The 13996-nt window shown below is 46.8% G+C and overlaps 1 protein-coding gene across 7 annotated transcripts in view; it reads right to left on the bottom strand.

The window, feature by feature from the left end:
- The window catches only part of LOC119170521 (polyamine-transporting ATPase 13A3), a 1084416-nt gene that overhangs the window by 206488 nt on the left and 863932 nt on the right, over positions 1-13996 (bottom strand). The gene's annotated exons all lie outside the window — the stretch shown is intronic.

Genomic DNA, 13996 nt, shown 5'->3' with positions numbered 1-13996 from the left:
TAACCACATCTTCAATTCATAACAATGGCTTAGCAGACTAACTTGATCAAACAACATATCTGGGTGCCGAAACGTCTCTGTATTTAGACCTAGACTTGTCAGTGAGAGCGTCTTCATTCTCATCATAATAGCTTGCCCGATGAACCTGACGAAAGAGCCTTTTCTGGTGCCAAAGCATCCCAGTGCTTTCACCTTGATTTAGTCGGCAACCACATCTTCATTCTCATCATGATAACTTACCAAAGGAACTTGATGGAAGAGTCTGTGCAGGTGCCGAAAACACGTCTGTTTTTAAATCTTCCTCCTCATCATGATGTTTTACAAAGTGAACTTGACGAAGGAAGCCGTAATGGCGGCAAAATATCTCCGTTTTTGCAACTAAATTTGGAAAGTGACCGCATATTCATCCTAATTATGATAGATGATATTGACAACTTGACCAAGGAAGTCATCAGAGTGCCGAAAGGTTTACGTGCATTCACCTTCATTTGGTCAGTAACCGCATCATTTCCATTATGAAAGCTGACCGGAAGAATGGGACCGAGGAAATTTTGTGGTTGTCAATACGTCTCCGTGCCTTCACCTTGATTTCGTCAGTGACCACATCTTCATCCTTATTGTAATAAATTACCAAGCGACTATCACAGAGAAGCCGTACGGGCTGCAAAACACGTCCGTGTTTGCACCTCAATTTGAGAATTTACCGCATCTTTATCCCAAATATGATAGAAGATATCGAGTATTGACAAAGAAACCTGTACGGGTACCAAAACGTCTCCATGCATTCACCATGATTTGGTCAGGGACCACCTCCTCATTCTAATCACGAAAGCTGATCAAAAGAACGTGACCGAGAAATCTTTGCAGTTGCCGAAACATCTCTGTGCTTTCACCTTGATTAAGTCAGTGTCTACATCTTCACCCTCATCATGATAACTTACCAAACGAACTCGACGGAAAAAGTTGTAGGGCTACCAAACCTCTGTGTTCGCACCTCAACTTGCTAAGTGACCGTATCTTCATCCTCATTATGAAGGACTATACAATCTTGACCAAGGAAGTCGTATGAGTGCCAAGCTGTCTCCGCGCATTCACCTTTATTTGCTCTGTGACCGCATCATTTTTATTATGAAAGCTGACCGGAAGAATGTCACCGAGGAACCTTTGTGGTTGTCAATACGTCTCAGTGCCTTCACCTTGATTTCGTCAGTGACCACATCTTCATTATATTGTAATAAATTACCAAGCGACCATCATTGAGAAGCCGTATGGGTTCCGAAGCCTGTCTGTGTTTGCACCTCAACTTGATAATAAACCGCATCTCAATCCCCAATATGATAGATGATATCGAGAATTGACCAAGGAACCCGTACGGGTACCGAAACGTCTCCGTGCATTCAGCTTGATTTGTTCAGTGACCGCCTCCTTATCCTCATCACGAAAGCTGATCAGAAGAGCCTGACTGAGAAATCTTCGCAGTTGCCGAAACGTCTCTGTGCTTTCACCTTGATTAGGTCAGTGTGTACATCTTCATCTTCATTATGAGCACTTATGAACGAACTTGACGCAGGAAGCCGGGGGGGGGGGGGGGGCTACCGAACCTCTGTGTCCGCCACTCAATCTGGTAAGTGACCGCAGCTTCATCCTCATTATGAATGACTATACAAACTTGACCAAGAAAGTCGTACGAGTGCCGAACTGTCTCCGTGAATACACGTTGACTTAGTCACTGCATATGCTTCGTTGTCATAAAAGATGGCTATACTCTGTTTCGCCACTTTAGTTCACCTGGCGTTTCTTTCCTGAGCTATACGCTATGTCGATACTTGACTTCTTTATTGTTCTTTGCATTTATTTTGTACGCATTTGGATATTTATGACAGTTACCACCGTTAACTGTGTTTACAAATCAACATTACAGCACCCATTAAGAAGCGACCACCCGTTTCCATAAGGACTTGCTCTAGCTACACGACGTCCACTGCGCTCACAGCAGTAAAGAAATGGTTAAATCAGCTATGAGATCGTTTTATATTATTTTAGGGATGAAGCATCTGGTAGGTTTTCTTGTTATTAGCGAGATATGCTGCTAGCTTAGCCGCACCTGCCAAGCCTAATGCGCCGAGGCAGTATTCAAACTCCGTCGCTAGACCAAGAATACTGCAGCTTCAAATATCGGCCATGAAGACTCGCACAGCGTTCTCTGCGCTTTGAATCCCTTTTTAGTCAAAACAAAAAAAGAAAAAAAAACAATCGTTTCTCACGAGAGCCACGAACAGCGTCGGAGAGAAACAGCCACAATGTCAAGCTGTGCGCCGGCATGTGATTCTACCGATCTTCTGCAGAGCAACAGATCTACGCTTCTTCCGTTTCCCGCTGTGGTTGATTGTTGCCGCTGTAGTTGTTTATAGCTTTACTGCACTTTGAAATTAATATATTAGTCATATTAGGTACAACTTGGTGAGCAGACCCCGTGAATCGGGTGAGCTGATGACATGGCGCGAATGAATACATGAGGAGGCGCTAAACGCCCCTCCTGTTTGCTGAAGGGTCTGTAGCCTCCACAGTGCTGAAAGGAAATTCTGAAACAGAGTATAGTCAACTTAACCAACCAAGCCGTACGGGTGCCGGAACGTCTCCGTGCATTCACCTTGACTTGGTCAGTTACCTGATCCTCACACTCATCATGGCAACTGATCAGACGAACTGGATCGAGGCTGCCCTGCCATGGAGGTCTAGTGGGTTATTTACTCAGCTGCTGACCCGAAGGTCGCGGGATCGAATCCCGGCTGCGGCGGCTGCAATTTTAAAGGCAGCGAAAATAGTGCCGGCCCGTGTGCTCAGATTTCGCTACACGGTAAAGAACCCCGGGTGGTCGAAATTTCCAGAGCCCTTCACTACGGTGTCTCTCATAATCATATGGTGGTTTTGGGACTTTAAACCCCAAACATCAATCAACTTGATCAAGGTAGTCGTATGGGTGCCGATATGTATCTGTGTTTTCCTATTTACTGGGTCAGTCACAGCTTCTTCATACTCATCATAATAGCTGACTAGACACACATTCTTCGATTTATTCCCTAGGTCCCTTTACTCTGCAGTTATTCAAAGTCACTTTAATTACTGCATTTCATCTTCGGCCAGCATATACACCACTCATCTGGCATCCCTCATTGACCTTCAGAAAAGAGCAATGCGTATCATTACTCATAGTTCATGCACCGCATCAGCAGCTCCCATATTTAGCACTCTTGCAATTCACCTATCCCCTCCGCTTTTCAACTGAAACATGGTGTTTTATTATTCAGAAGTAGAACAGGTGACGATTCAACTCACATACTTCCCCTACACATCTTCACAATAATAAGAACACACGCTTTCTTGAAAACAGTAACCTCCTGGTTCTAAAACTAAACACGAACTACGGTGAAATGACAGCGTTGTTTACTGTTTTTTCCTTTTGGGATTCACTTCCATCAATATCTTCACTACAATATTTCCGGCGTCTACTTAAACAATTTTTATTAGCCACATGCATCACCTGATTATACTTGCGCATTTATATGTGTAGTGTTAAATATATATTTGTATTTATTTATGTAGATATGCTCACCATGTATGTATATTCCTTGATAAATATTTAAATAGGTGATAAATTGTTAAATTAAAATTGTTTTTTACGGTTTCTTATTTGAAAATATTTATGTTATTTTTACTTGTTTTAAGAGGAGGTCCCTGTGATAGTTTTCACTTTGGGACCTCTTGCTGTATTATTCGCATTTTTTTCTTTCTGTTGTATATCATTCTAGTATTGAATATATAGAGTAAAAATATAAATATGTAGAAAAAAAACTCCCGTCGTCAGCTCGGGAGTCAGGCGAATGCTCCTGACTGTTTTTCGCGTCTTCACATTATCTGTTACAATTACTTCATAATAATTTCAGCCAATGGCATTATTTATCTCACTCTAGGTTCAGTTTACCGCATTTTTAGCATTGCAAGCTTTGTTATTGCTTATATGGAGCGTAGTTGGTATAGTTGATTCGCATTGATTTTAAAGGGGCCGTACAACCATTTCTCAAGTACCCATGGAATGGATTCACTAAAAGAACTTGATGTTTTACGAATTTAACCTTGCAATCTTGTCTATCCGTCCATACGAGTAGATTTGCAGAGATTGGTCATGCGCTGCAGTTGCATTATGTCTTCCATCGCCCTGAAGAAAGCGCTGGACGCTAAGCAACGAAAGATTGCATGAAAGAAAAAAGATACGTTCCGTGCCTTGTTACCCAGAGCACTTTTTCTCTTTCTTTATCGAATGCGTGGCTTTTCATTGTAATATTGCACGCTCGTAGACAAGTCGCGGCCTTCCTCGGCGGGCCGAGCAGCAACTAAGCATGCGTTGCTCAAATCAAGTGATGGCTGACCCAATGGTTGTGACGAGTGATTTCTCAGCTTGCAGCATCAATTGTCCAGAGAAGAGGAAGCAATGTTCCATGGCTTTGAGAATTTATTGTGAACTCAAGGCAGCGTGTTACAGTACTCGGCTCTCGTTTTTACGAGAGCCTCGACACCGATTAACAACGTTTGCTGATCATGCTCAAAAAGTGTTGCAGGGCCCCTCAACACCTTACGAACTGTACTAAAAAAACACGGAGAGAAGACAAAGAAAGACAGTACAGCTATTGGCATTTTGCTGTGAGCGTGCTCATTCCACACGGAATGAATGGATAGACTCCAGAGTCAAAATATTCTTGAGATAATGATAGAAAGTCGCAGCTTTGCCGCAAACGCAAAGCAATGAACGCTATAGAAACAAATTGAAAGGTCACGCGCGGAACGGCAAGCCGATCAAAACGTGCCCCACGCTTCCCACGCACGCTGACGCACAAAACGTACTCACAGGAAAAGATGAACGCGAATAAGCGTCTCAGTTGTTACTTCGCTGTGCTTGAAAAGCGTGTCATTTTCGCAAACGGAGACTGTGCAACGATAGCAGTGGCCTTTGTGTGCCCGGTAACTACCATCAAATTGTTCCGGTGAAAGTTCAAGGCAACCCGAGATGTACGATTGTCCGCACCGCGAGATAAGCGCACGCGTGAGCATCCACCTATCCCCCTCTCGGCAGGGCAAAGTACACGTGGCAATGAGAGCGCGCGCGTCCGCGTCGTGACAGTGTAGCGACGTGCGCTCGTTGCGCCACCTCGCTGGTAATGCAGAAAACACGATATTTCCCCAGAGATGCCAATGGCTAGCAGTAAGCGCTAGATACAAATTGCTTGCTGTTTGAACGTTGAAGGAGGTCCTCCTACGTGGCTCAGTGGCTAACACCTCGCATTCGCAATTCAGAGCTTCCTTTTTCGATGCCGCGCGCCAAAGTCTTTTTCTGAATTATTTTCTCTTTCTTGTGTTTTCACACACACACACACACACACACACACACCACACACACACACACACACACATATATATATATATATATATATATATATATATATATATATATATATATATATATATATATTGATACAAAAATGCGGCTAAACACGGCTGCAAGAAAGAGGAGGACGAAATGGGTTTTTCCGTTGGATGCTGGTCTGACGCCATCTTGCTCGTCGGGTTCTCTGCGCTGTAAACAGCTCATTAAACAAGTTACTCGTAACATTATTGGTGGAGGTGGACGACCCCCGTACCTCGATGGAGACGCGCAGCGGTCGCACCATCGGCGACCTTTCGACTGCTTCGACTGCTGGTACTTCCTCTACGCCGCCCTCATCAGTCCAAGCCATCACCTACGTCACAATACCACACCTCCGGGATCCCGGCACTTTCTCCGGTGATGGTACGATCGATGTCGACACTTGGCTGAAGCGGTACGAGCGCGTCAGTGCTACTCACCGATGGGATCCTACGCTCATGCTCGCCAACGTGCTTTTCTACCTGGACGGCACTCCCCGAACATGGTTTGAAAGCCACGAAGCAGACATAACGAGCTGGGATCTCTTCAAAGAAAAGATACGTGACCTGTTTGGCGATTCATCTGGTCGTCAGCTCGCTGCGAAGAAGACTCTTGCCACACGGGCCCAGTCTTCTACCGAATCGTACGTCTCTTATATTCTTGACGTCTTGGCCCTTTGTTCCAAGGCCGACCAGTCCATGTCGGAAGACGAAAAGGTTAACCACGTCTTGAAAGGCATTGCTGACGATGCTTTCAACCTGCTGGTTTTTAACAACGTCTCGAGCATCGACACAATCCTTAAAGAATGCCGACGTCTCGAACAAGCTAAAGCCCGCCGCGTAGCCCAAAGCATCGTGCGCCTTCCGAACACAGCGGCCACTTCTTCGTTTGACGACGCCATCCACCAGGCCCCTCGATGTGACAACCTTACACGCATCATCCGTCGAGAGGTCGAGGCAGCACAACCGGTAGCCACGACATTACCGACGCCTGCGCCTTCCCCCACCACGATCTCTTTAATACAAGCGGTCGTTCGTCAGGAGCTATCGAGTGTTGGCCTACATCCTGTTCCTACCGTATACTTTGCTGAGCCTTCTTATCGTACCCCTTCTGCACCTCGCATACAACGCAATCCGTCCGAATGGCGTACTCTTGATGACAGGCCAATATGTTTTAACTGTCGACGCGTTGGCCATATCGCTCGTCACTGCCGCAGCCGCTGGGCTCCACCGTCCCATTATGCACCTCGGTATCACACCACTTCTGCTCGCCAGGCGTCCCCACCGCTTTCTCCATCAAGGCCGACCACATTTTCCGCGCCTACAGCACCTCTGAGCAGACCTCGCTACGACCGGTCGCCATCCCCTGCTCGTCGTCAGTCCCGGTCGCCCCCACAACGCCGCGCTGCCTCCCCGACCTATTCGCAGCATCTCCGACCGGAAAACTAGGCCGTGCAGCTTCTGGAGGTGGAGCTGCGTTGACGACCTTCGTAAGAAATCCTCGATTAACATTAACAACGAACCGGAACCTTTTGGACGTTACTGTCGACAATGTTCGTGTCAGTGCATTGGTAAATACTGGCGCGCATGTGTCCATTATGAGTGCTAACCTTCGCCGCCGACTTAGAAAAGTTGTCACGCCCGCCCTCAACCGAGCTGAACGAGTCGCCGATGGAGGAACTGCTGCAATTCTTGGCATGTGCTCTGCGCGAGTGTCTATTGGGGAGAGAAGCACTGTCGTTCTTTTCGCCGTCATCGAACATTGCCCTCATGAACTCATACTCGGTATGGATTTTCTAGCCACGCACTCTGCCCTCATAGACTGTTCAGCTGGTTCTCTCCATCTCGATTTACCCCTCTTTTCCGACCCGACCAGCCCTCCGCAAACCAGCCTCTGCTGCATTGATTTCACGCGCCTCCCTCCTAACTCTGTCACTCATGTCGACTTATCCTCAACGCCGCCAGTACCTGATGGTGATTACATGGTGACCCCGATTCCTGCAGTGATGCTTACGCATGGGGTTGCTGTGCCACATATGATTCTGACGATTAAGAGAAACCGCACCTTCCTTCCACTGGTCAACTTTTCACTCACCACCCAAGTTCTGCCACAGGGTATCTCCCTGGCAAAAATTACTGCTCTCGAAGATGACCATGTCGAGCCCTTCAGAGTTGACGATTGCTGCAGCTCAGTCAGTGGTTCCACTCCATCACGTTCTTGGGGCGCCGACATCGAGCGAATGGTGTCATCGGATCTTACGTCTGAGCAAGCTGCGGCGCTTTGCCACGTTCTTGAGGGCTATCGTAGCATTTTCGACTTTGCCAGCAACTCTTTGGGCCAAACGACCATTGTCACCCATCGCATAAATACTGGCCTTGCAACCCCCATTCGCCGACGCCCCTACCGTGTGTCGGCGTCGGAGCGTGCAATATTACAACACGAAGTCGACAAAATGCTTGCGAAAAACATTATCGAGCCTTCATGCAGCCCCTGGGCTTCTCCAGTCGTCCTTGTTAAAAAGAAAGATGGAACATGGCGCTTTTGTGTCGATTACCGTCACCTTAACAAAATTACAAAAAAAGACGTTTATCCTTTACCTCGCATCGACGACGCCCTCGACTGCCTGTACGGTGCCACTTATTTTTCAACTATTGACCTCCGATCAGGGTACTGGCAGATAACCGTCGACGAGATGGACCGCGAGAAGACCGCATTCATCACTCCTGATGGTCTTTATCAGTTTAAGGTGATGCCCTTTGGACTCTGCAATGCACCAGCCACATTTGAAAGAATGATGGACTCATTGCTCCAAGGGCTGAAATGGTCCACCTGCTTGTTTTACCTTGACCATGTTATCGTCTTTTCGCCCACATTCGACTCGCATCTTGATTGTTTGTCAGCTATTCTGGACGTTTTTCGTCAAGCCAGACTCCAGCTTAACGCCTCCAAGTGCCGCTTCGCTCGTCGTCAAATTTCCGTGCTCGGTCACCTTGTCGATGCCCAAGGCGTGCGCCCAGACCCAGAGAAAATTCGCGCAGTCACGAACTTTCCTGTTCCGAAGACCACAAAGGATGTCCGCAGTTTTGTGGGGTTGTGCTCATATTTCAGACGCTTTGTTAAGGACTTTGCGACCATTGCACGCCCACTCACAGAGCTCTTGAAGAAAGACGCCTCGTTTACATGGGGCCATGACCAAGCGTCATCGTTTTCACAACTTACAACATTGCTTACAACGCCACCAATCTTGGCTCACTTTGATCCATTAGCTCCAACCGAGGTTCACACGAACGCCAGTGGACATGGCGTAGGAGCTGTACTATTGCAGCAACAACGCGGACACGACCGTGTTATAGCCTACGCAAGTCGACTGCTATCTCCAGCCGAGCGCAACTATTCTATCACGGAGCGTGAGTGCCTCGCCCTTGTATGGACAGTCGCCAAGTTTCGCCCATACCTGTACTGGCGCTCATTCCGTGTTGTCACGGATCATCACGCGCTTTGCTGGCTAGCTTCCCTGAAGGACCCCACGGGACGTCTCGCTCGTTGGGCTCTACGCCTTCAAGAGTACACGTTCTCTGTAATGTACAAAACAGGGCGATTACATCAGGATGTGGATTGTTTATCCCGCTACCCTGTTGACGAAGCAACCGATACTGACGCTATCACGGACGTTTTTCCCGTGTCGCAGCTGTTAAACATTAGCGAAGAGCAACGTCGGGATGATTCTTTACGAGCCATCATTGACAAACTGGAGTCAACGCCTCGCGACCCGTCCCTACGAATGTTTTTGGTGAAAGACGGGATCCTATATCGCCGCAACCTTGATTCCTTCGGATCAGACTTACTTCCTGTCATCCCAGCACACCTGCGTTCCACTGTCCTGCATCAACTTCATGACGCTCCCATGACGGGCCATTTGGGCGTTTCTCGCACATACGATCGGGTACGACGTCGGTTTTTTTGGCCTGCACTTTCCCGCTCAGTTCGACGCTATGTCGCTGCTTGTGAGCCCTGTCAGCGTCGCAAAACGCCGTCTGCCCTCCCAGCCGGCTACCTTCAGCCGATCGACGTTCCCAACGAGCCTTTTTTTCGAGTTGGTCTCGACCTGTTGGGCCCTTTCCCACTCTCCACAGCCGGAAATAAATGGATTGCTGTTGCCACGGACTACGCGACGCGGTACGCAATCACACGAGCACTTCCGACCAGCTGCGCTACCGACGTTGCGGACTTTCTGCTGTACGACATAATATTAGTGCACGGTGCTCCCCGTCAACTTCTCACCGACCGTGGCCGCACGTTCTTATGAGCTGTCGTTCATGAAATCCTGAGGTCTTGCCATACCAAGCACAAATTTACTACTTCGTACCATCCACAGTCAAATGGCCTCACGGAGCGCCTTAACAGGACCCTAACCGATATGCTTGCCAAATACGTTGCGCCAGACCACCATGATTGGGACATTCATTTGCCGTATGGGACGTTCGCCTACAACTCATCTCGTCACAACACTGCCGGATATTCGCCCTTCTATCTACTATATGGCCGGGACCCAACTCTATCTTTAGACACATTATTACCTGCGGCCACTGAATATGCTGGTGAAGCCATTGCCCGCGCCGACCACGCGCGCCAAGTCGCCCGTAACCGTCTACAGGCTTCACAGGCGCGCCAACAACAGCTCTACAATTCTCACCATAGAGACGTGCACTTTTCTCCGGGTTCTCTCATGCTCCTCTGGTCACCTACTCGGCGTGTGGGACTGTCGGAAAAACTGTTGTCGCCCTACACTGGACCATTCCGTATAGTTCGCCAAGTGACAGACGTCACGTACGAGATTGTTCCAACTGATCCAACAAAGTCATCGTCAGCTCCGAGCGACACCGTTCACGTGGCTCGGCTAAAGCCCTATTACCCCCCTTCGACATCATCTGCGTAAATTTAGCACCGGGACGGTACTTCTACCGCCGGGGGTTATGATACAAAAATGCGGCTAAACACGGCCGCAAGAAAGAGGAGGACGAAGTGGGTTTTTTCGTTGGATGCTGGTCTGACGCCATCTTGCTCGTCGGGTTCTCTGCGCTGTAAATAGCTCATTAAACAAGTTACTCGTAACAATATATACGGTAAGTCACGGCGACGCCAACGTTGGTGCCATCGGCAAAACTTAGCCAAAAGGGACCCTACAATTCATGTCGCAATAAAATAATTAATACATTTATTACTAATACTATTGGTGTTTTACGTCCCATGACGACGCTGAGATTATGGGAGACGGCGAAGTGGAACGCTGCAGAATGTTTGACAATCAGGTGTGTTTTAACGTGCACGGCCATAAAAGAGTCAAGGAGCCTCTGCCAAATTGTATCCATCGATATGCGACCACAGCGGCCGGGGTTGAACCCGAAACCTTCGGGTCAGCAGCCAAGCACTCTAGCCATTGATCCATTGGGGCATACCTGTAGTAGTAGTAGTAGTAGTAGTAGTAGTAGTAGTAGTAGTAGTAGTAGTAGTAGTAGTAGTAGTAGTAGTAGTAGTAGTAGTAGTAGTAGTACAATATAAATATTACTGTCACTATTAGTACAGTGTAAGCAATAATATTTTAGTCCACCTCGGTGGATCTGTGGTTAGAGTGCGCGGCTGCTGACCAAAGGTCAGCAGCCGCGCACGTGATTCTTCAACTGCAGAACATTTTGAAAACAATGTTACGAAATATTTTCTAGGTGAATGTTCGTAAACGGTGATTGCTGTTTTTGGTGTGTGTGCCTGTTATCTTTTGACTATGAATCTATTTGCTGTAACTTGTCTCATGTACGTTGTAGGATGTAATATTGGGAAGTGTATTTTGTGATGTGTGTGATGTAGCATGTAAGTCGTAGAACGTAGTATAGTGATGTATTCCTTTTGTATCAGCTATGCATTTCTTTTTTACGCATGACATGACGGTTGTTATGTTAGTTTTCTACCTTACCCCTGTAACGGCCCCATCGGCCAACAGTACCTGGAAATAATAATAATAAAAAAAAGGTTCGGTTTCAATCTCGGCCACAGCGGCCGTATTTGAATGGAGGCGAAAGGTAAAGGCCCGTGTACTGCGCAATGTCAGTGGATGTTAGAGAACACCAGATGGTCGAAATTTCCGGAATACGGCGTTCCTCATAATCATATCGTGGTTTTAGGAGGTTGTGCCCCTGATATTGTTACAGAGATGAAGTAAAGGAAGAGGAAAGAATTAATAAGTTGACAGGCGAGCGAGTGTGCCAGTCAGTCATTGTGCCCATTTTCCGTAAGAATAATATTATCATTATTATTATTACTATAATATAACATTTCCGACTGTTGGCTTCAAGTGATAATCGTGTCCCTAGTGACCCTTCGAAAGGTGCGATAAAGCTGAAATGAAGGTGGTGAGGGTGTACCTTTCATTTATAGCCCTGATAGAAAGGTCCATGAGGTGTTCTCGAATAATAAAACGCTAGAACTGCGCAGGGAGGCACATCACAGTCACAGCGAAAGCTAGAAAAGCGGGCTTTGAGAGCTCTTTATAAACATTCCTTGGGGAACTGCTGCAAGCGCCCTGGCTGGGTACCCACTTAGGCATTATAATGACAATTTCCGAATAGTAGACCAACATTCAATATGCTATTTTTTGTTATTCTTCTGAAAAGCCTTGTATCCGCTAAGCACAGGCAAGGAACTTTGCGCCAATGGTTCATGCAACGGCTGACAACGACGGGGAATTATGCCTAAGATTTTTTGCGCCACAGTTATTAGATGATCGAAAAAACTTTTTGTAATGGGTTGGATCGAGCATTGGATGACGCACTCCTTACGCTATTGGCATTGTGTGACACCTCGTTGTTCTTTTTTTGGTATAAAACCCTTTATTACTCACAATAATGTGATTCTTTTCCCGACATCAAGCCTTGATAGGGCAAGTTTGCGAACAAGCCCCAAGCACCAGCGTGGCTCAGTGGTAGAATGCTGGGCTGGCACGCAACGGGCCTAGCTTAGAGTGCCCCTGTGTCCTTGGTGCTCGGCTTTCTTTTTATTTCGCGATAATAGCCAGTGGTTACGGACACCGGCGGCGGTAACGGCGGACAACTACGGCGAGCGCGTGACGCGAGTTTCGATCTCATAACGGCTTTCGCTGTAAAAGAAATATCAGTTGCATTAGAACATTAGTCTGCGTTTGCAATTATTGGGCAAGTAATTTCATGAACAGTTTTGTGAGCAGTACAACTCCGGACATCATGCATTGTTGTTAACATTATAAGTATAGCTCCTCATTATTGTGAAAGTGTGGACCACTGTAAATGCACTCAGCTCTTTGCTCTTGCGACCAGCTTCAACTCCGAGTCCATGCTTAGGCAAGCCATCGTGCACTATTATACAGTGAGGTTAACGGAGCCGCTCGAAGAACGTTTCGAAATTTATAAGTATGAAACCTATATGAAAATGTATAGCTGCCAAAGTTAGGATGATTAACTCTCGAATGAAGCAAGTTGGCATGGGGCGAGTGGAGGCAGCTTAAAACAAAAGAGTACTGACATAACTTCGAGGCACCTAATAAAGGAACATCTTTCGTTCCTTGTTGTGCACTGTCAGCTTACTATCAGCTCTCTCCACACACCCAAGCGAGACAACAAGTATAAAACATTTTACTTTGACTTTGCAGTTCGTCACCCAGCATCGTCAAGCCAGCCCCACTGCAATAGACAGCATCACTGCAAGTCAGCATAGTTCACTGTGTTCGAAAATTTTTATTCTTGCGTGCAGTTTAAATTGCAGAAAATCTTGTCTGAGTCGCTGGACTGTATTTTCCTCATCGCTTTTTACGTGAACCACGTGTGAAGGAAAGCAAACAGGCTGTTGTTACTAGTAAGTCACGAGTTGTAAACTTCCCGTGACGTCAGACATCTTGCACATCACTGCGAAGCTGCCCTCTCGACATCAAAAGAGAACTTGTTCTTTTGAGGTAGCGGTATTCAAAATACATTCCATGACTTATCAGGTACTCTTTTCAGGGTTCTCGACATACTGTGTATTTTTTTAAACAAAAACCAGGAAATAATTAAAATTCATGTCAGTCTTTTTACATAGAGAGCAAGCAAAACCAGTTTTCTTTCCTGCAGTATTTTTAGACTAATTTGTTTTTTTACTGCTGTGACATCTTGTGACCATTCCTCTCACTAAAAAACGTTCTCGTGAATGTCACATGCTCACGGAAGTTGAGCGGAACGGAATAAAGCCCCTACAGCGATCACTAGCCGCGACAGCAATGCATTGTGTGTGCCTGCGACTAACTTGAACTTCGTGTTTTGTAGCGTGACAAGCATTGTTGAAGTGCATTAGATCAGATAAAAATTTCTAGGTTAACTGCCCGTAACGAATTCGGGACATATAGCTGTCCCAACAGGGGCGGTGCAGGAGTCGGGACTGTGCAAGGAAAGCCAGGGACAATTTCGCAAAATTCGAGACGGTTGGTAACCTGTCAAAGCACCGGGGAGTAGCTGTACCCGCGTAAGGTGAAAAAATGAT

Source organism: Rhipicephalus microplus, chromosome 3 (genome assembly GCF_043290135.1).
Source record: "Rhipicephalus microplus isolate Deutch F79 chromosome 3, USDA_Rmic, whole genome shotgun sequence".
In the NCBI taxonomy this organism is placed as follows: Eukaryota; Metazoa; Arthropoda; class Arachnida; order Ixodida; family Ixodidae; genus Rhipicephalus; species Rhipicephalus microplus.
The sequence above is the reverse complement of the archived record's forward strand: the minus strand, read 5'-3'. Positions and strand labels throughout refer to the sequence as shown.